Raw genomic sequence first — 21,058 nt, 5'->3', positions numbered from 1 at the left:
CCAGTACATGGACACAACCATGGCAAAGTTGACTCCCAAGAAGCACTGAAATTCACACTGCTCAGCACTGTGCCCAGCAACATTCCCCCAGGAATATTTTGTTCATTGTGAGCCCACTTGGAAGGTGCCTGCATGTTCTGCAGAGGGCAGCACGACCCTGGTGTTGGACCATCATCACATCGCTCCCAGTGCCATTTCTGGGTGCAAATCTGCATTTTTCAGCCAAGTGCTCGATGGGCAATCCCCCTGTCGATGCAGTCTCCTTGCTGCCAAATCACTATACAAAAGGCCTTTATGAAATGGCAGCTTTTCTGCCTGGTTATGGGGACTGGAACAGGGAGGTTGTGGGGTCACCGTCCCTGGAGGTGTTCCAGAACCGTGGGGATGTGGCACTGAGGGACGTGGTCAGTGGGCACGGTGGGGTGGGCTGGGGTTGGACTTGGGGACCTCAGAGGTCTTTTCTGATCTGTATGGTTCTGTGATTCTCTGATTCCCTCCCTAGGCTGCCGGTGCCTGCTGGAAATGCAGCTCTGAGATTCTGGCACGATGAGCCCACGCTGGTGTCCTCTGAACCTGGGAGCAGTGGTGGCATTTGACGATTCTGGCCTGCTGCCGTTTGTAATTAAGCCGTATGCCTCCAGCAGTCATTTGTCGCCCTATTTTAAGCCCGCTGGAGCTGATGTGCTGCCATTCTGACGGTCTTACTTAAAAATTTAATGACTTTTAAAATTTTCCGTAAGGCTGAGAAATGTATTTGTCACTCTGCATCGCAGCTGCACGGTGCTACCGAAGTCCATGGCCGTGTCTCCTCCTTCCCATGTTCACACTTAGAGCTTTTCTGTTGGCGTATTGTAAAAGTAGCGCCACCGAGAAATGGTTACCTGTATTCAAAAGCACTAAAAATGCAAAAAAAAAAAAAAAAAATCAATATTCAGTACAGTTGGAGGAAAAGCGAGGCCTGGAGGGGAGGCCAGCTGCCGAAAGTGGAGGTTTTGGGGCAGTGGTGGTGCCATTGGCGTGGCCATCCTCCATGCAGTGCCACCTGCAGAGTTGGGTTTGCACCATTTTGGGCTCCTTCCAGGGGATCTCCCACAGCCCCTGGCTGTGGTGCTGGGCACTCTGCTCTGAGTGGCCCTGCTGGGGCACTGGGGACCAGAGGTATGCAGGGATGCCTCCAGCCCTAAGCTCCCTGGGTCTCTGTGAGCTGGGCATGGTGATGGATGATCTCACCGGGGCTCCCATTTCTACCAGAAGTTGGTGATCCCTCAAGCTCCCTTCCCACCTGGACTGCTCTGTGATTCTCTTTACAATGTTAGGAGCAAAACCCACCTAAAAGTCCAGTGAAGGAAAGCCATCTCCCTCCCACTTGATGGATAGGAAGACCCAACTCTACCGTATCTACCAGAGCCCAGCAAGGGCACAGCCTTTGAGCAGCACCGCCACAGCATCCAGCATCGCCATTCCCCCAGCCAACCCCAGGCTCAGCTCTGTGCTGTGCGTGCTGCTCCCACGTGTCTCGGTATCTCCAAAGGGGCAGGAACCATGCAGCAGGGTGCTTGCACTGGGACTGCCCTCCGAAATCCTGCCCGGCCGTTGGGGCTCCGAGCCGCCTGGCCAGCGGCCAGCAAAGCACTTAAGTGCACACTCGGCTTCAAGCATGAAAGCCCTTCCAAACAACCTTAAGTGATTTGCTGGATCCAAAACAAAGTTATTAGCACCTTGCAGCACTAAGCCTCTCCGGTGCATTTCATCCGCTGCCAGTGGTGGGCAAACGGATTAGGGCGGAACGCTCCCGTTTCTTCCATGCTGTCCCTTGAAGGCTTTGCCATGAGCTCCTACAGTGCGGGGACAGCAGCCCTTTGCATCTCCCACATCTTGGGCTGGCAGGATGTTTGCGTGCTCATTGAATTATGCATGCCAATTTTGGATTATGTTTCTTTGGGTTTCTTTTCTAAAGCATTTATTTAACGGACTCCATTTTACTGGATGTCATATATTGTTAAGGATACTAAGATTTTTTGCTCATTTTCTTTGGCCATTTCTGAATGCGTTACTGTACAATTCCGTCTCTCTCTATAAATATGTATATGTATAATATATAGCATACACATATTTCTCTGTTTCCTTCTTCTCCTGGGTAACAGCAATAGGATGAGAGGTGATAGCCTCAAGTTGCACCAGGGGAGGCTCAGGTTGGATACTAGGAAACATTTCTTCTCCAAAAGAGCAGTGCTGCATTGGCACAGGCTGCCCAGGGAGGTGGTGGGGTCACCATCCCTGGAGGTGTTCCAGAACCGTGGGGATGTGGCACTGAGGGACGTGGGCAGTGGGCACGGTGGGGTTGGACTGGGTGATCTTAGAGGTCTTTTCCAACCTGAATGATTCTGGGATTCTACGATTCTTCACACACACTTGTATGTATGCAAACACACATGTACATGAAGTCTTGGCACATCAGTATAAATGCGACCGTTTGAAGCTTCTTTCTTTGTTCTGGTTCCTCATGAGATGCACACAAGATCCCCCTTCTTTTTGGTTGCACATTCAGAAGGAACTGGTGGCTTTGGATCCTTCTGCTTTCAAATGCCAGAATTAAACTAATTCTAATGCAGCCCATTGCTTTCAGGCCCTCACCAAACTGGGCACCGAAATGCAGGATATGAAATTTATGACTAATTTAAAGTTGAATAAACAGCATAACAATTCAGTGCTCAAATCGAATGTATTTAGGTTACAAAGCATTAAAATGAAGCAAGGGTGCTCTCAGATAACTTCAGTGCTTCCGAGCATTTCAGATCATCCCTCTCCCTGCAGAAACAGCAGACAAGGGAATGCCAAGCCACCAGATTATCTGCTTTCTTAAAAGATCATTCTCTTCTCTCTGCAGATGTACAAAGCATCACAGAACTTGGAATGAATGTATTGGGCCACTGAATACTACCAGTTACGGATAGATTTTCCAGGCTCTTGGCTATATGTCTCCCATGAAGCGCGCTGGAAGGGATTTCTAGGGTGGAAAGCTTTCTTTTCCCCAATTTGGTGGCCGTGGGTTCCCCTCTTCCCATTGAGGATCTGCAGGATGATGCTGAACAGCTTCCAGGGATGGGAGCACATAAGCCAGGGTGCCAGGGAAGCCCATGGGCTACACGCAAGACTCACCCAACTTGCCCAATGTCCAATGTCATGTCCAGGAGATGCATTAGGGCACAGCACCCAACGCACATCTCTATGGATGTCAACTGACTTCCACCAAGATCAGCTCATGGAAAAGGAGCAGGGCATGAAGACGCCACTATTCAGCTAAAATGCCATCACTAGATCACAGCCAGGATCTCTCCTCCTTCTTCCTGGTCAAGCTTCATGTCGTCACGACGCTGCTGAGCTTTGGCCCAGGATCTTCAAATATTCAACATAATGTGCTATCTGCAGGTGTGTTAAAGCTCTCTCCATGGGGCTGAAGCACACTATACATATGCTGGGGTTTATCTGGGGGTATGTAGGTGACGGCCCATCTCCAGCTGAGCCCTTGGACAAAGCTCAGCCCTGGAGGTGGTAGCTTCTGTGTCCATCCCTGTCACCTCCTCTGGGTTCCGTAAGTCACCACCGTGGTCCCCATCCAGACGAGGCTCCCTCTTCCCACACCGATCTCTGCAATTTCACACCTTGCCAGCTCCTGGGATTTTGTAGCATTTTGCAGCTTTCCAGAGAACCCTCACTTCCTACAATGAGGACAAAGGGAAGAGGCAGCCAGCCAAAGGCATGCAGGCTGGGAGAGGGAGAGCAGCTGGAAATCATTACCCCGAGGACTCAAGCAAAGCTGCAGCACGCTGGCGGGGGATATGTGTCCCGCTGTGTCCCCTGCTATGTTCAGCTCATATCTGGTCCCCTGCAGCCAGAGCCACGAGGGGCTTTGGGAATGAGACCTGCAGTCCCCCACGTGTGGGATCCCATCAGCATCGCTCGGTGCAGAAGTGTGGGGGAAAGCTGGTGTTGTGAGGCCAAAATGTGTCAAAAGCAGTTTGAGGAGGACAAGGTGGCACCATGCAGGGTGCAGGAGCTTGTTCACAAAGTCCCCTCACTTCTCCTCCGGAGCATCACCCACTTTTCCCCCTTCCAGCTGTGGTCCCTGGGCTCTGCTGTTTTTTTTTCCTGCTGCTGCATTCATTCCACTCACATTTTTAAGCAAAGAAGAGCCATTTTCAATTGACCCCACTAATCCCAAATTGCATGCTTGGCTGGCAGAGATTTAGTTGTGCCTAGGGAAACTCCTTCCCCTCTGGAAGGAGGGGATGGATGCTGATCAGAAGCAGGGGGATGGAGTTTATGGTATGGAAAGATTGGAAGAAAAGTCTCCAGAAAAGACAGACATCAAGAATTAAAGACCCTGCATGACAGCCTGATGGCTTCCTATGAGATGGAGCTAATTGGAGCAATTGGAGCAAAACCTAATGGCCACATCCCCACATCCCTACCCCTAAGGGAAACCATTCTCTGGTGTTGGGCATTGTCAGCCAGCCCTGAGGACACTCAGCCTTTGCTGCAGTCCCTGGGAAGTGCTAAACAATGGGAAGACAGCTCAACTTAGGTCAACTCTATTTCAGGTTGGGTATTAGGAAACATTTCTTATCCAAAAGAGTGGTGATGCAGTGGCACAGGCTGCTCAGGGAGGTGGTGGAGTTTCTGTCCCTGGAGGCATTCAAGAACCGTGGGGATGTGGCACTGAGGGATGTGGTCAGTGGGCAATATTAGATGGTTGGACTAGATGACGTTAGAGGTCTTTTCCAACCCAAATGATTCTGTGACCTCAATTTGAAGCAAAACTCCAGACCTGATGTATAGAAGGGTTTAGAGAAAATGCCATCAGTCCCCATTCTGCCGAACATAACAATGGGGATGTGCTCGAGGTCCATGTGTGCATGGCCAGGAGCAGAGACCAGCTCTGCCACCATATGGCTTTGTGACTCACAGTGCCAGAGTGACATCTCCTGAAGGTTCGTTGAGTATTTGAGAGCCATCATGAAAGTGGCTGGGAGTTTTGCCCATCAAATGGCGTATTTAGGCATTTCTTTTTCTTTTGGAAGCTGAAGTGCAGAAAGCAAATGTGCAGCATAGTTAAAGCAAGTCAGAGCTGGCAGGAGAGGGACGTAAAGTGAAAAAGAATGGTTTGGAGACGGAAGAGCGTGCGTGCGAGGAGCCAAGCCGACAGATCTGACAAGACAAGAGCAGATGAATGCACGAAACCCGAGACTCCTAGCGAGCGCAACAGCCCCAAACAATGCAGAATTGTTAAAGCAAAAAGCAAAGAGAGAGAGAGAGAAAAGAAAAAAAAAAAAAAGCGACAAATAAATTCGGAGTGGTCAGATTGCTTGCCAAGAGCTTTTTTTCGCGTGGCGGAATGTAATAAAATAAACTGTTGGCAGAGCTCTGCCTGGAGATGATGGCACAGAGAAGAAGACGATGGCATGGAGAGGGCTGTGAGAAGTGGCAGGGCAGGGGACACGGCTCTGGGGCCACCGCACTGCTCCGTGTCATCCACCCAGTGGAGCCCAGGAAGCCCCCACGCCAGCAGGGCCATTCAGTGCGACCGGGGGCTGCGGTATTGATCTCAAGTGGAAAATATGCAGTGATGTATAGCAGCAGCACCCGGCCCGCCGGCAGGATGAAGGGGATCTTTCTTACAAAGAGGAACAGGGAGAGCAGCAGCAGGGCGCGGAGGCTGCACCCGCATCCCGATGTCGCACGCGAGCTCGGCTCCGCTCCGTCTGCTCCGGGATGGCAGGAGGAGGAGGAGGAGGGAGGCAGAGCCACCACAGCAGGATGGTTTTGGGGGGGGATGAGGCACATGTGACCCAATTAGGAACATCTGCCGTGCGTCCCCATCGGCGGCGCCAGAGCTGGCGTCCCACCCGGCTCCACAGCCTCCTGGAGAAGAAGGGAATCCCAAGGGTTTTTGACTTTTCACTGTGAAATCCCTATTTCCAGGCCTTTTTGTAAGTGAAAAATGAGGATAGGGAGGAGATTTTTGCCTGGCAGCCACAACGGTGCCTGCTGAGACCCTCAAACACAATGTGGTACAGGGCGAATGCTGGAAAGGTTGGAGCTGAGTGTGTTCAGTGGGAGATGATGGTCTCAAGTTGTGCCAGGGAAGGTGTGGACTGGCTGTTAGGGAGAATTTCTTCATAGCAAGGGTGGTCATTGGGAGAGGCTGTCCAGAGAAGTGGTGAGGTCCCCCTCTCTGTTACGCCTGATCCCTGGAGGTGCTCAGGACCAGGCTGGATGGGGCCGTGGGCAGCCTGATGTGTTTGGGGGCAATCAGCTCATAGCAGGGGTTGGGGCTGGGGGCTTTAAGGTCCTTTCCATCCCAAACATTCTCTGATTCTGTGGTTCTACGATTTCACGATTCTATGATCTTTGGAGGTATTTAGGAGATGTGTGGATATGGCACTAAGGGACGTGGATTAGTGATGGGACCTGGTGGGTCAGGTCAATGGTTGAACTCAATGATCTTGAAGGTCTTTTCCAACCTAGATAATTCCATGTCTCCACGATTCTATGAGCAGTAGAGAGAGCAGCATCTGCATGAGTGAGCACTGTGGGTCGGGACCTCGCAGACACTGCTGGTGGCTCCCATCCATCTGTTCCATCTGTCAGGTACCAAGATCTGGGCGGGTGTTGCCATGACAGCCACATACATCTGGCCCCATCCAGCTGTGTGACAGCTGAGTGACAGCCAAAATCCTGCAGAGCCAGCGAGTCGGAGATGTGCAGAACCATTTACCCCAGGGAGAAAGCCAATGGGAAATGTCTCCTCCTTGGGAATCTCCCAAACACCCTGGCCATGGTGCTGGGCACCCTGCTCTGGGTGGCCCTGCTATGGCAGTGGGGGACCAGAGGGACCCAAGGTACCTCCAGCCCCAAGCACCCTGGGGGCCCAGCAGTGTTCTGGGATTTGTCAGGACTAACTTCTGAAGAGTGGAGACCCATGGCAGAGCTGGGGCAGGTGGAAGGATGGCATGGAGTGAGAGCGGTTCCAGAATCAAGACAAAATACTGCAAAACCTTCACTAAAAATGATAATTGCTTTTATGAGAGCTGCCAAGGATCTGTTGGCAGGGGACTGAAAATGAGGCAGAATAAAAGAGGAAAGGGAACAACGCAGCGAAGAAATTAATAGTGGGAGTGGTGTCTTTTCACATTTAATTCTCATTTTAAATTTACTGCTAGGAGCGGCTGTATTTTGAGGGCGATTCATTGATAGTGACACATTACAATTTTTTCCACAATGCGAGGCTCGAAACCATTTGCCCTTTCCACATCCTTATGAGAAAGGTAAATAAAATTATCCTCATTTCAACACTGGGTCACAAGGGCCAAGCCTCAGGCTGGGCAGATCAGGGTCTGCAGGGCTTGGCACTGCTTTGCATCATCTGAGAAGCTGCCAGGGTCACTGAGCCACCATCCCCAGGGCTGGCTGATGCTGTGATGAGGAGCCAGGAGGTGAGCTAAGAAAATCCGAGCTCTTGCTTCTTGCTGTGAACTGAACTCCCACTGATTGCAGCAGAAATGGGGATCTCCCAAAACCCCCGGCCATGGTGCTGGGCACCCTGTTCTGAGTGGTCCTGCTGGGGTGGGGGGGACCAGAGGGACCCCAAAGCGGCATGAAGATTTGTTCATAGCAATGCACTGGTTGTTTTTTATCCTAAAACTTCAGGGAGCAGATTGAAAGCAAGGGATAAGGAGGATGAAGTTATGCTGACCCATAGTCCCCTTTAATTGTGACACGCATTGCGTGATATGGCAGTGCTGACGCTCTCCCCTTGGCTCCTTTCTGTTGTCATGCAGCACCCAGCCTACTTTTTACACCCTCAAGGGATAAAGCCCTCCAATACCAGTGAAAATAACCCATCAGGGTTGGTGCAAGGCTGTGTTGTCTGCATCCCCACAGAGCATTCCCCACGCCAGCCCAGCAGAACCACTCCCACCCTGAGGGATTTGGGAACATGTCTGCATGTCTGCTCACTCACCCTTATTTAACAAAATATGTATTGATGGGGAATTTTGCCCAGGAATATTTTCCCCACTTTGCCCCTTCTCTAGCTGCCTGCAGATTATCGCCCCGGTGCGTGCCACACACTGCAGAAAGAAGCAGAAGGAAATTTCTGCATACACAAAGTGTACACCTGATGAGCCACAATTTGCACCAATTCTGTGTTAATATGATGTTTACATCAGTGTAACTGTGTTGTCGAGGCTGTGCTAATGCTAAAATTCTCAGTGTGGGTGAGGTCTGCCTATGTGGTCCCAGTCATAGATAGTCTCAGTCACAGAGCCAGAGCCAAAGAGATAGTTCCAAAGAGATGGTCCAAATCACAGATGGTCCCAAAGAGATCATCCCAAAGAGATGGTCCCAGTCGTAGATGATCTCCAATATAGATGATTCCAAAGAAATGGTCCCAGTCGCAGATGGACCCAAACCGACAGTCCCAAACATAGATGGTCCCAAAGAGATTGTCCCAAAGAGATGATCCCAGTCATAGATGGTCTCAAACATAGATAGTTCCGAAGAGATGGTCCCAATCATAGACAGACTCAAACATAGGTGGTCCCAAACATAGAGGGTCCCAAAGAGATGGTTCCAAACATAGATGGCCCCAAAAAAGATGGTCCTAAATAGAGGAGGGACAAATCTTTGGGTCATTCTCCTTCATGCAACCTACCAGGTCTACAACAACTGAAATATCAGTGCTACTAGGTAGTTCTGCAGGTAACAGAGTATTCACTTCATGGAAGGAGGGGAAATTAAGGAATTTCAGTAAAAGCAGCAAAGCTTTAATTTGAACTCTTGAACCTGTTTCCAGCACCTATGAGTTGATAGAATCATAGGGTCCTGGCATGGTTTGGGTTGGAGGGGACTGTGAAGACCATCCAGTTGATGATGAAGGTCCTGTAGGTTCCAGGGGAGAGAACCAGCACTTCTGCTTGCAAACACATTGGTTTTATGGTTTGCAAGTACCATGTCACCATGCACGCGCTAAATAAAGAAGAACAACAATCAGGATCACTAAGAGAGGGAAAACAGCTCCTCTGACCTCCAGTCCCATCTCCAAGTTGCCGTGGTTTTGGCAACACTGCTACATTCAGGTGGCAAAGCCATAGGTGCATCTTGGCTGCGTGTACTCACCATGGAGCTCTGAGGCAAGCCAGGCACTCTGCTGGCTTTTTTTCCACTTTGAATTCAGCAACTGGAGAACTATTATTGGATATTTCATACATAGCAGATGGCTCTGCATTTGCTGAATCCTAAATGAAAATCACTAAGCCAGCAAGAAAATAATATTCCATTTTTCACTGCCCTTGGACTCGCTGCTGTCTCCCTGGGAAGAAAGCGGAGGTCCCCTGGGGAGGCAAAGCTCCCCACTTGAGCAGCACTGCCATGGTGAGAACAAAAGGGAGGGAAGAAATAATAAGTATTTCTGGGACGTGAAATGTTAGATTAATTTGTCATCTGCATGGGCAGGACAAGCGCTGCATGGCTGCAGAAGCAGCGGCTCTCAGATGTAGAAGATCAAGTACAAAGATGAGAAACAAAGCTTCTGTGGGAATAGGGAGGTTAAGTTGAAAAAAAAAAAAAAGAATCCAACAAAAGGGATGTGAGAGGTGTCAGAGAGAAGCCCTGGTACAGAGGAAAGTTTCTTCCCTGGGCTAAGAAGCAGTGCTGCAAAGTCGTGTATTTTCTCATTGCTTTCACGCTGCTCTGCCAGGATCTCATAGCACTCTGCAAATGCAAACTGAAATCAGCAATCGTGTTGTTTTTTTTTTTCTTTAAGTATTGTATTAAGTATTATTTTATTTTAACTTCCATTAATGGAAGTTCTTCACTTCCATTAACGAGGATGCAGACAGTGACGAGATCAATGACTTCCTAGTTCTGTCAACCCCTATCTGCAGCTCCAAGGAGTCCCATTGCCACGTCCCAGCCCTGCCCTTCCAAAACAAAACTTGCCCAAGTTCCCTTGGGGAACCTACCCTCCTGCCCTCCACAGCAAAACAATCCCATGAGGATGATCCCTTCCCTTTCTCACCGCGTAAAACACAAAGAAAATCCCAGCAGGGTTCATGAACATGCAAAATCCCTATGGCCCAAGCCCTCCATCCTCCATTTGGTGCCATCCTCTGGCATAACTGTGCTCACAAAGATGGTTCCAATGGCTGCACAAGACTTTTCAGCAAAGAACTATACAATGGAGGGACATTTCCAATGGTGCACTGTTGGCTCTCCGATTTATGTTATCATCTCTTTTGTGGTCTATTTAATTTTTACTTCTTAGGTGATGCAATGTCAGTGTGCTCTTTGCTGTGAGGAGATGCCGTGTCAATAATGAGAGTGCATCAACCTTTTTCTAACAGTATTTTCTCTGCCTTTTTAGCAGGACAAACCCTGCAGAATGTTTGTGGGTTGTTTGTTTCGTTGCTTTTTTTTGCAGAACTAGAGCGTGCTTTCTAAGAAGTCAATGGAAAACCCAACGCCAGCCTTGGTGGCCTCTTGGCCGATTTTCCCATCAGCAGGACTACCCCAGCCAGCTAAAAAGGACGATGCGTGACTTCCAAAAGCCTCTCACCTCCTCACAGGCGGGTGCTGGTAAAGTGCTGCTTGATTTGTTTGTAAGGGCAGAGCCAAAACCACTAATGAAGCTGGCATTCAAAAAATTGAATGAAGAAATGGAAGCTCTCTGTGAAAAGAAAAAATTGCATTATGGTCCCTTTGGGCTTTCCTTTTTCTCTTCCTATTCTCAACTTTTGTTGTTGTTGCAATTTTTCTCATTTCATGTGCTTTTTTTCAGGCTGGTTTTCATCCCTTTGCTTCTTTAAAATGCTCTCAGTGTTTGCACGTCTTCCCTGGCTGCCCTTTAAAAACTGCCATATTTCTCCCCACTCCATTCCCACCTTTGACCCCCATCGTCTCTCCACCAGCACAGCACTCAAACTTGGTCATTTCTGAATTTCCCCTTACTAAACACCCTATGGAAGAGAAATTCTGCTTTCCCATTTTGCTGATGGAGGTCTCTGCTTCCCACATTCTGCACCGTCATGCCATAGGCTTTTCCCTTCTCCTGCTGTCCCGGCAGCATCTGGTCCATTGGAGCTGGGGAACAGCTGCAGCAAAAGGAGCTGGGAGACAAAAAGCATGAAGACTGGTTTTGGTCTTCCATCTGCCATCACCAGTTGGCAACTCTACCCATGGGATGGCTGGAACCAAATGATAAACTTTAAGGTCTTTTCCAATCCAAGCCATTCTGTGATCACAGCAACCCATAATAGGGCAATGTGTTGAGTTTTTACGGCATTGAGTAAAACCCAACTGGGAGAGGAGCAGTAAGGCTGGGATTTGCAGGTGGGACACCTGTTGACAGTGTCTGGAGAAATTAGGCATATTTTGGCAGAATCAATGCAAATCAAGTCAGCACACCACAGTGGCAGATGAAATTGGTGATACCTGCAGCAGAATATGCAATGGGGGAAAAACTTCCCTTAAACTCTATCTTTTGGGAAGAGGACAATGGCGGGCACTGTGGTGTCACTCCAATGGGTGGCTCCACCACACCACTCTTGCTCCCCCTCCTCAAAGGAAGAGGGGACAAAACACAACGAAAGAGGGCTCAGGGTTGAGATAAGCCACCTGCAGCACAGCTGTGACTTCGAGTGATCAGCTCTTAAAACCTTTGCTGATTTTCAAACTTCATAGAGAGACTCCTTGCTTGCTGCCAGCCTTTACCTCCGCCCTGTACTTGCTGGGACTTGGTCATGATTTTACTCGAGGGATCCCATACGAGACAGTTTGGACTGTGTTTTATTATCCCTTTGACATGTGTTTTACAACTCTGGCTGCACAAGACACCAAGCACACATCTCACTGCTATTTGGTGGAACCCCTGCCATGCATCTGGGAACCACGACTGGCCCGTCAGCAGCACAGTGCTTCCACCTCATCAGAAGCACAGAATTTTTCAGGCTGTGTTTCAGCAGGACCTCTTTAATTCCATTTTGCAGCGTATTTCTAGATCCATCAGTTCACGTTACCAATCTATTGAGCTGTAATATTGAGTAACCATAGCAACTGGTAAATCTTTTGGGGTAAGGCAAATGCAGTCTCCCCATACATAGACAATTTGGCTGTCGTCTTTTTTGTATGCATAATCTGAGCTCACATGTCTCCTAATAACATGGTCCCGTTTCATTTCCAGGATTGGAACTTAGATCAACCTGGACATCAGTTTTTAGATAATAGATGTTGATGGGGATGGGTATTTTTGCAGGAAGACCTCATTACTGGAATAGCCTCCCGCACTGTCAGCAATCTCACCAGCTGCACTTGGGTATGAGCTTTAGCACAGCAGCCACTGTTCTCCAGTTAATCCTTCTCTTGTAAAAAAAAAAATACTCATTTCTGTTGCTTTTGTCCGTATTCTATGATCCCAGTATGACACTGCTCAAGTTTCATTTGTTTCTAAATGCCTCGTGTAGGCAGCTGTCTCCTATACCAAAGGAGTTAAAAAGTCTTGGCTCATAAAGTAGTATCACTTTGGCCTCTCACAGTGCTGTATACCATTACACCCAGCCCAGCCAGCGGCCTCTGCTGTAAATATTTCCTTTACTTCAGAGCCACGTTTTTACTGGACTTCGCCTTTGAAAAAAAAAAAAAAAAAAGCAAAATGCTTTTATTGTGGCGGAGCAGCAGGACACCCTGCTGCCTTGTTGCCACTGAGGGGAAGCCTTGCATTGCTGAAACGACAGGTTGCTGCTTGCTCAGGGAGGATCCCTTATACAGAGACACGATCTAAGCATTTCCCGTTCCCAGTTTCAGTTTCCACTCTGTTGTGGGATGTTACATTCATTCAGTTCTAGTGGGAATGTTATTCTCCTTTCACATCTCTGCTCACTCCGATGACGATGCTCCATTGTAATTCTTATTTACGGTAATTTTCAGCCTGCCAGAGCATGGACAACCTCTCCAAGTTAGGTTATTACCATTTGTACCTACTGCAGAGAACCTGCTTTAGGAGGGGTTGGACTGGATGATCTCCAGAGGTCCCTTCCAACCCCTACGATTCCATAATTTCATGATTCTGTGATTCTCTAACCTCACATAGGACCCTCATGAGCTCAGAGCCTGGGTGGCAGCACCCCAAAGCATTAGCAATGTCAGGCATCCAGCTTGCTGCAGAAGGAGTAGCACAGACTGATAGCAGGAGACACACAGAGCTGCCCGTGTTTGAGGCTGGAATTGCCGTTGAATTGGACCAACCCTTCTTGCCCTTGCTCTGCTCCAGCTCCCTTCTTGCTCCCCTCTTCAGCCACAGCAGCTGACCAACAGGGAAAGTTGTTCCATACGCATAAATGGGGAAGAAAAGCAACCAAAGCAGAGAAAAACGTTGAATTGTAGACTCAGAATCATGCAGTGGATCATCATTCTTCTTCTGTGCTACCAGTGGAGGACAAAACAGAAAAAATGTTGTTTGTGATCTATAAATTTCAGGTTGACAAGGGTCTCCATTTCCCCTTTGTACCTTGATTTGATATAATGGAATTCATCCCATTTAACTACAAGCACTGCTTCCCACTTCTCCTGCAAATTGTACTCCTAAAGCACCACCTTTACCTCTTTCCTCCCTCTTTGATTGCTTCCCGTGTTTTTTCTTGCATTTCTAATTGCTTCTGGTGCATCTGTTATCCAGGTTAAAGCATCCGCCTCTGCAGGAGTCTCTGCTACAAGTAAGGACCTAATTAACTGCACAGGATTTCGCTGAGGCCTGGAGCTGCGCAGACAGAGGAATCTTTGAGGGATAAGAAGAATATTCCAGACAATTCATAACAGAGGTCAATGGTATTCTGGGGGAAAAAAAAAAATCACAGAACCATAGAATCATTCAGGTTGGAAAAGACCTCTATCACTTAGTCCAACCCCAACCCACCCCACCATGCCCACTGACCACATCCCTTAGTGCCACATCCCCATGGCTCCTGAACACATCCGGGGAGGGGGACTCCACCACTCCATCGCTTTGAGGCGCAACCCTGCTCCTAGAGGTCGGGCAAAGAGATTTAGTGTTCGGTGTTCCTTGGCAGGGATAGACAGGACAGAAAGCCAGAGCTTGTTGTGGGGGTGTCAGCACTGCGGTGGTACCCATCACGCTGTAAGAGCCCCAATCAGTGGGGAAGCTGCTGGTACAGCATCAGCACACTTCTAATGCTCAGGGGAAGGGGCATGGAAGCTAGCAGGAATCCGGTGTCGAGCGCTGTTGGAGATAAAAGAGTGAAGGAGATGGACTGACAGATCTGTCTCGCTGCGGCAATTCTTGTGCGCCTCATGGAGCTGCTCATGGGTTTAAAAGTAAGCACTTAAGTGCCTATTGGCTGCACGAGGGCTTTAGTGCTCTTCAAACTAGTGAAGCAGATGATACTTCAAAGGCATTAAAAGTAGGTTAAGGAAAGCATTTCACAGACTGAGTAGACATCTGAATAAAACTGACAGTCTTTAAGTGCAGATGAGTAAATAGAGGGAGTTCTCAGTGGGACCGGCTCTGTAGGGTTAGAGAACAGCTCTGTTTTATTCCCTGTTCAGTGCTTGGTCTCTCCGGTGCGATTGCCAAAAAAGGACAAGCTATACCGACCCTGATGGGAGCTCATCACGCCACGTGCAAACAGACCGAAACAATCAATCTACATTTTATTTAATTTTTACACCATAAAGTCAGCAACAAACAAAAATCCTTTCAGGAAGGAAGAAGAAAATACTCTTTCATTTTCAGTATTAGCCAATTAGCCAAGTGCCCTGCCTGTGCTGGAAGGAGCTGCTTAGCCCTTACCCTTCAGCCCTCAGTCACCTAGAAACATCACCTCAGCTTCTGATGTAAGTCCACTCTGTAGGGCTCTGAAGCTTTTTTTAAAAGGCATTTTAAAATATTTTGTACTTCTGTCATTAGTAATGCTCGAGAGGACTAAAACTGAAAAAGTGCAGCTCCCCACCCCCACGCTTTAGCCTTTTGCTCAGATGAGATAAAGAAATGAGGTTACTTGATTTCCCTTTAGAGTTTATAATCAGCCACACTATTTTAATAAATTGCATTTAGTTCCACTTTCTGTTTCTGAAACACTGGTACAATGCAGAAATGTGTTGGTTACAGGCTCAACGGGAAGATGTTCCAAATGTCAACAAATACCACTGCCACAATTTTATTATTATTTTTTTTTCCTATTAAAATTCAAGCAATATCTCTACCAATGTGAAGTTCTGTAAATCTTTTAAAAATTAATTTAATTTCTGACTTGAAGCTGCCTAATATCGGGCATTAAGAACCAGCTTTTAAAAACTCATTGAGCAACAACCTCAATCCGTTGGCACTAAGTACTACGCCTGGTAATAGATTTTTGCAAAGCCTGGTATTCCCTATGGTAGTAAATAGAGAGTCTTGGCATCCCTGATGCCAAATCAACAAGGTTCTGTGTCAGCGTGTCTTCCAAAATGAATATACCTACACATAACAGGCAGTATTTCTTCTACTCGGCGCGACATTACAACCTCCCTTCTGCAAACAGCTGTGTCATTAACTTGTCCAGTGTCATGAGGAACGGCATATTTACCCTACTGAAGATAGGAATTAATAATAGTTACAATAATAACTTTAGTTAAGCAGAGAAATATAAACATGTTATTAATCATTAACAGAAACCAGCCCATTCATAATGCCTCAAAGCTCTCTCGGAGGAGGATTGTAGGAAACTGAGATTTCCTCTATATTTTACATTGGGTGACTTGCTCTCTGTTAAACAAAAAAGTGATTGTTTAGGAAAAAATCTGTTGCTATTTTGCATGGCTGTCCCTCTTTGACACCATCTGTGGTCAGATTAAATGCTGAGATCTGAATCAACATCTCTGCCTTTAATCTCTTGTTGATATTTCTGTAGACTGAGAGGTAAAAAACAACGACGGGGGCTGCCCACTTGTGCGAGTCTCAGTTATGCCAGCGCAATCGTAATGAATTTCTTAAGCCAAATGTAAATATGACCCAGGAATGTGGAAGCATACATTTTTGGTCTCTGAGGTCTAATAAAAACACAAAAGCTTTCTGTGTGGTTCGACACAGCATTAGGAGCGCTTTGCGAGATACCCCCAGACTCTCTGCAGCTTCTGAAGCTGAAATTAAAAGCACTCCGAGTTTCCTGCGGAACATTAAGTGTTTTCCTTCTAATTGTTTACAATTTGCTCTGAGCTGAGCCTGTGCTTGGAACCAATACTATAAAAAGCCACCAACAAAGCCAGAGCAGTCACTTTGCATCCAAGAAAGCAGAAGAAACGCGTGCAAGGGACTTTCCTAGCGACAGGCAATGACTCTGCCGTAGAGACCCAGCGAAGTTACATGCCACATACTTTTGCCCTTGCACCGAGCATAAAATAGGTCACGGCAGAGAGACGCTGTGGCTTTAAGCATTGCCCGGCCTGAGCCGGATTATCATTAGGTTACGTAACTGCTGATGAGCTGCTTTTCATTAAGGCTTCCCCGAGCGGTGCTGGGAGCAGGCGCTGCCTCCAACCATCCCGGGAAGGATTTCCTCCCAGCGTGCTGCAAGCCCTGCAGTGTGCAGCCAGGCCAAGGTGCTTGCATCAACCGCACGGGCTAAGGAGGTGTCTGCATATGCAACAACCAATTAACCTTCATGGGTCTGTGCATTCATCTCGGCTACAGTGTGGTTGCAATGTTGTAAAAAGGAGAGGTGTGGAAAAAGGGGTTAAATCAGTGTGTTAAAGTGTCCAGCTCTTGGCGCAGGGTTTTGTTGTTTGCGTTAGCAAAGTGCATCCTCTGCTGAGAAAAAACCCGAAACCTTCATACCTTGTGGTGGTCTTAAAGACTGTCACACAGGAAATGATGGCACGTTGCGGCAACAACAACACAGCGCACCTGCAGAGACCTTAGAAAAGAGGAGAAAAATGAAAGGTGACTTCACTCATATTGCTAGGACAAGGGGAAATGGTTTCAAACTGAAAGAGGGGAGATTTAGACTGGATACAAGGGAGAAGCTTTTTTTTACAGTCAAGATGGTGAGGCACTGGCACACGTTGCCCAGAGAGGCGGTGGGTGCCCCGTCCCTGCAGACACCCATGTCAGGCTGGATGGGGCTCCGAGCACTGATGGAGCTGTGGGTGTCCCTGTTCACTGCAGGGGATTTGGACCAGATGGCCTTGAAGGATCCCTTCCAACTCAAATGATTCTATGGTATTCTCATACTCCTATGCTCAGAAGGGCAAGTTTTAGCCAGGGCTCTGCCTCCTTTTGGGATGAGCTGGAGGACAAGGAGTATCCATCCTCAGGTCTCACTTCTTCCTCCACTGGAAGAAGCCAGCAGTGCTCCTTCGCTCTGTGGAGAGGCCACCCCTGTGAGTGCTCTGGCTGCCCGCAGGTGGACAGCCTCTCTGCAGGTACACCCGTACTGCAATGACCTGCTCGTCCGGATGCCTCCACCGAAGAATGCCATTCTTGTACCCTTCTGCCATTTGTTCCTCCTGCTGCCGCCACACCCAGCATTCGTAACCCTCAGTTAGATGGATTATAACATTTCTGTGACATTTTTAATGGATAAGTAAGGTGAGGAGCTCCGCACTCATCAAGGGCTCAGCATGGAACAGAATCAAGCCCAAATTCAGAAGACACATGGAGCTCTAAGGAAGCATGCTTACAACAAGTGGGTGCAGTACTATCATCAAAGAAATTACTTATTACAGTGCTGAATATGGCCAAGAAGCTTTAAAGGACTCGATACCATTAATGTTACCTTCTTAGATTAATGACCATACAGTGGCTACTTGTGGCTTACAAGAAACTCTTAAAATAGAATCACAGAATCATAAAACCATGAAAATTGTAAAAGATTTCTAAATCACTCAGTTGAACCCCATCCCACCCCCACCATGCCCACTGGCCACGTTCCTCAGTGCCACATCTCCATGTTCCTTGAACACCTCCAGGGACGGTGACTCCACCAGCTCCCTGGGCAGCCCATGCTGCTCTTTTTTTTTTCACTGCTCTTTTGGAGAAGAAATTCTTCCTAATATCCAGTGTGACAAGCCTACTTCATAAATTGATGTACAACCCGAAAATGGCCTTTAGCCCAATTGAGTTATATGCAAAACTGGACTGCTGGTGACAGCATGCAACAGGGAACAGGGCAACCAGAAAACCTCGACGCTGTTTTGGCTGGTTGCTCACTTGTTGCTTGACCTCCACTTAAGCCTCTTAAACACTGCTTCGTAAATGTATAACGAAGATAATCATATCATCTTGTTTTACAAAGTGCTCAGGCGAGAAAGATCTCGCAACACTAAATTATTTGTCATTTGCAGTCAGCTGGAAATTAAAACTGCTCTCAGATAAAGTCTCACCCACCACAGTCTCAATTACCTGGTGGGGGGGCCTTTGTTTTGGATTTAATTCCAGGCAGTTTTAAAATAATTTCATTTTACTGATGGATTTCATTTTTGCCATGTGTATTTGAATGAGACATTTAATCTTTTTCATAATACGTTTTGAAGTCTCATTCATTTAAATTGTCACAGCCTGACAGCACTGTAATGTACTTAAAAATGGCATTGTTTATACCCGCATTCCATTTAAAAATTAACTTGCAGATTAAAGTAATAAAAATGGTTTTTTACTTCTCAGTGTTAATACCACCGAAAACTTAAAATGCCCCCCCCCACCTGAGATTAGCTCGTAGCTATGCTCTCATGAGGGATTCATGGAGGGGGATATCCTAACATCAAGCCCTATGACTTTGTATTAGCGCTGAAGGCTGAGCATTTTCTGCCTGAGTAAAGGCAAAGTGGGCATAGCCTGCAGAGGCAGTGCAGAGCTGGCAGCTCGCAGAACTCAGGGACTTACACAGCTTCCTCCCTCACTGCTGTCACAAAGGGAGCAGGACCAGAAGGAATCTATTAGCACTTCCACCTAGATGTGTTGCAACAAAGGGTCATGCAGCAGCATGCAGTGGCGCTGAGTGTTGCCCCAGCCCCTACTAAGTATGCAATTAAAGGAGAATCAGAAGTGTTCCTTTGTTACCTCGCAGACAGCGTGAGTTCTGCAGCAGAGGATTTCTTCTGGGTGCATGATTGCAGGTCACTGCTCTTCTTTGCATTGTTTCGCTGCTGCTTTCTCACTTATTTCAGTGCTTTCTTTCACATACATGAGCCTGAAATCCTTTATAGATGAATATATACATATATAAAGTTAATCAACAGTTTGCCTAGCTGAAGGTGGGCAAAATATACACCATTTTATTGACAAATGCAGTTAACCATGCTGGAATACTAGCCCAGGAGAAGTCCTCTTGATCCTCAAACGAGGGAAAACAACCAACATGCCCACCATCACATCACCATCCCTATGCCTTCCACCTGCCAAAGGGTTAACTTGGGCTCAGCCTGCCCATCCTGTCCCAGATACAAGGAGGCAGTTATGAAATACATCTGTGGGGCTTTCCTCTTTGGGAAGCAGAGGTAACTGCTTGAGGATCCCCCACAAAGACACAAGTTTCTAAGGAAGAGAACATTCAGATGGTGTGGGTGGATATGTGATCTCGTGTGTCTGACCGGGGCCTTTCAGGGCCTACTTCTTCTGTTGTAACAAATGCTCTCTCAAGCCCCTGAGGAATAAAGAGCCCCCACAGGAAAAGAATGTGCCACCTGAAGCTTGGCTTTATTTTAACCATTCAACCCATTGAGCTGTTTTACCTCGTGACACATAAGGTGTTTGGGGATTTCACAGCTCCACAGAGACGATGAATAATGTAACGAGATACAGCCGGGATGAGATAAAACAGTTCATAGAGCAAGTGCAGCTGTTCCACTTGCAGCAGCTTTCTGTGGAAATGGCAGAATGTGCGGGTGAGGACAGCAAGCAGCAGACACTCCGCATGGGATGGCTGCCACACACTGCCTTCCACTGAATGTTTGGTTTCGGTGCCCACCTGAGATGGCTTTCAGAGCTTTTGGTGCTTCAGAGCAGAGGGATGTGGTTAGAGGGCATGGTGATCTGAGAGGTCTTTTCCAGCATTTGGGGGATTCTGGGTAGGGTCTGGAGCACAAGTGTTGCGGGGAGTGGCTGGGGGAACTGGGACGGATTAGGCTGGAGCAGAGGAGTTTAGGGAAGACCTCATTGCTCCCTACAACTCCTGAAAGGAGGTTGTGGCAAGGTGGGGGTCAGCCTCTGCTCCTAGGTAGCAGTGATAGAATGAGAGGTGATGGCCTCAAGTTACACTAGGGGAGGTTCAGGTTGGAGATTAGGAACAATTTATTCTTCAAAAGAGCGGTGCTGCAGTGGCGCAGGCTGCCCAGGGAGGTGGTGGGATCACCATCCCTGGGAGTGTTCCAGAGCTGTGGGGATGCAGCACTGAGGGATGTGGTCAGTGGCCATGGTGGGATGGGTTGGTGATCTGACATGTCTTTTCCAACCTGAACGATTCTATGAGAGCAACGTTGGGAAACTAAGCACGGTGGGCGACTTGGTGTAAAGAGCCCGTGCTGAACCAACCCCGTGCCTCCGTGAGGCCTCAGTGGGGGTGAGAACGTGGAAGACGGTTCGGCTGAGCCCTGTGCTACGGGGCAGCGGATCCCCACGGCAGGACCCGCGTGTCACTGAGCGCTGAGCACACGGCAGGGCCGCGGTGCCCAGGCCCCCGGCAAACCCCCCCCGGGGCGACAGGCCCGCCCCCCCCCCCCCCCCCCCCCCCCCGCTGCCAAGATGGCGCCCGCCGCCCACCTTCCCTTCCCTCCCCCTCCGCCGCTGCGGCCGCGCTCCGAGGGGGGGGGACGATGGCGGCCAACGGCCTACCCGGCCCCTCCGCTACTCCACAGCCCGAGCTCCGCCGCGCTGCAGCGGGAGGCGGTGGAGAGGGAGGAGTAAGGAGGGGGGGGAGGGAAGATGGCGGCTGAAAGGAGGAGGAGGAGAAGGAGGAGGAGGAGGAGGGTTGGGGTTAGGCCTCCTCCGACACCGCCCCCTCGTCCTCCGTCC

At 48.4% G+C, this 21,058-nt stretch overlaps 1 long non-coding RNA gene across 5 annotated transcripts; it reads right to left on the bottom strand.

The window, feature by feature from the left end:
- Positions 808-20,950, bottom strand: LOC110395348. 5 transcript variants are annotated; one of them, XR_002436358.1, is made up of 5 exons: positions 20,807-20,950; positions 19,109-19,246; positions 16,886-16,964; positions 15,534-15,642; positions 808-896 (listed from the first exon to the last, which is right to left on the bottom strand). It is a non-coding gene; the product is annotated as an uncharacterized LOC110395348 (long non-coding RNA). The 5 variants fall into 5 exon arrangements; XR_002436357.1 differs by lacking the exon at positions 808-896 and adding an exon at positions 10,807-13,886; XR_002436356.1 differs by lacking the exon at positions 808-896 and adding an exon at positions 19,780-19,908 and having other exon boundaries at positions 14,171-15,642.

Source organism: Numida meleagris, chromosome 3 (assembly GCF_002078875.1).
Source record: "Numida meleagris isolate 19003 breed g44 Domestic line chromosome 3, NumMel1.0, whole genome shotgun sequence".
Taxonomy (NCBI): Eukaryota; Metazoa; Chordata; class Aves; order Galliformes; family Numididae; genus Numida; species Numida meleagris.
This window is presented reverse-complemented; position numbering and strand designations above follow the sequence as displayed.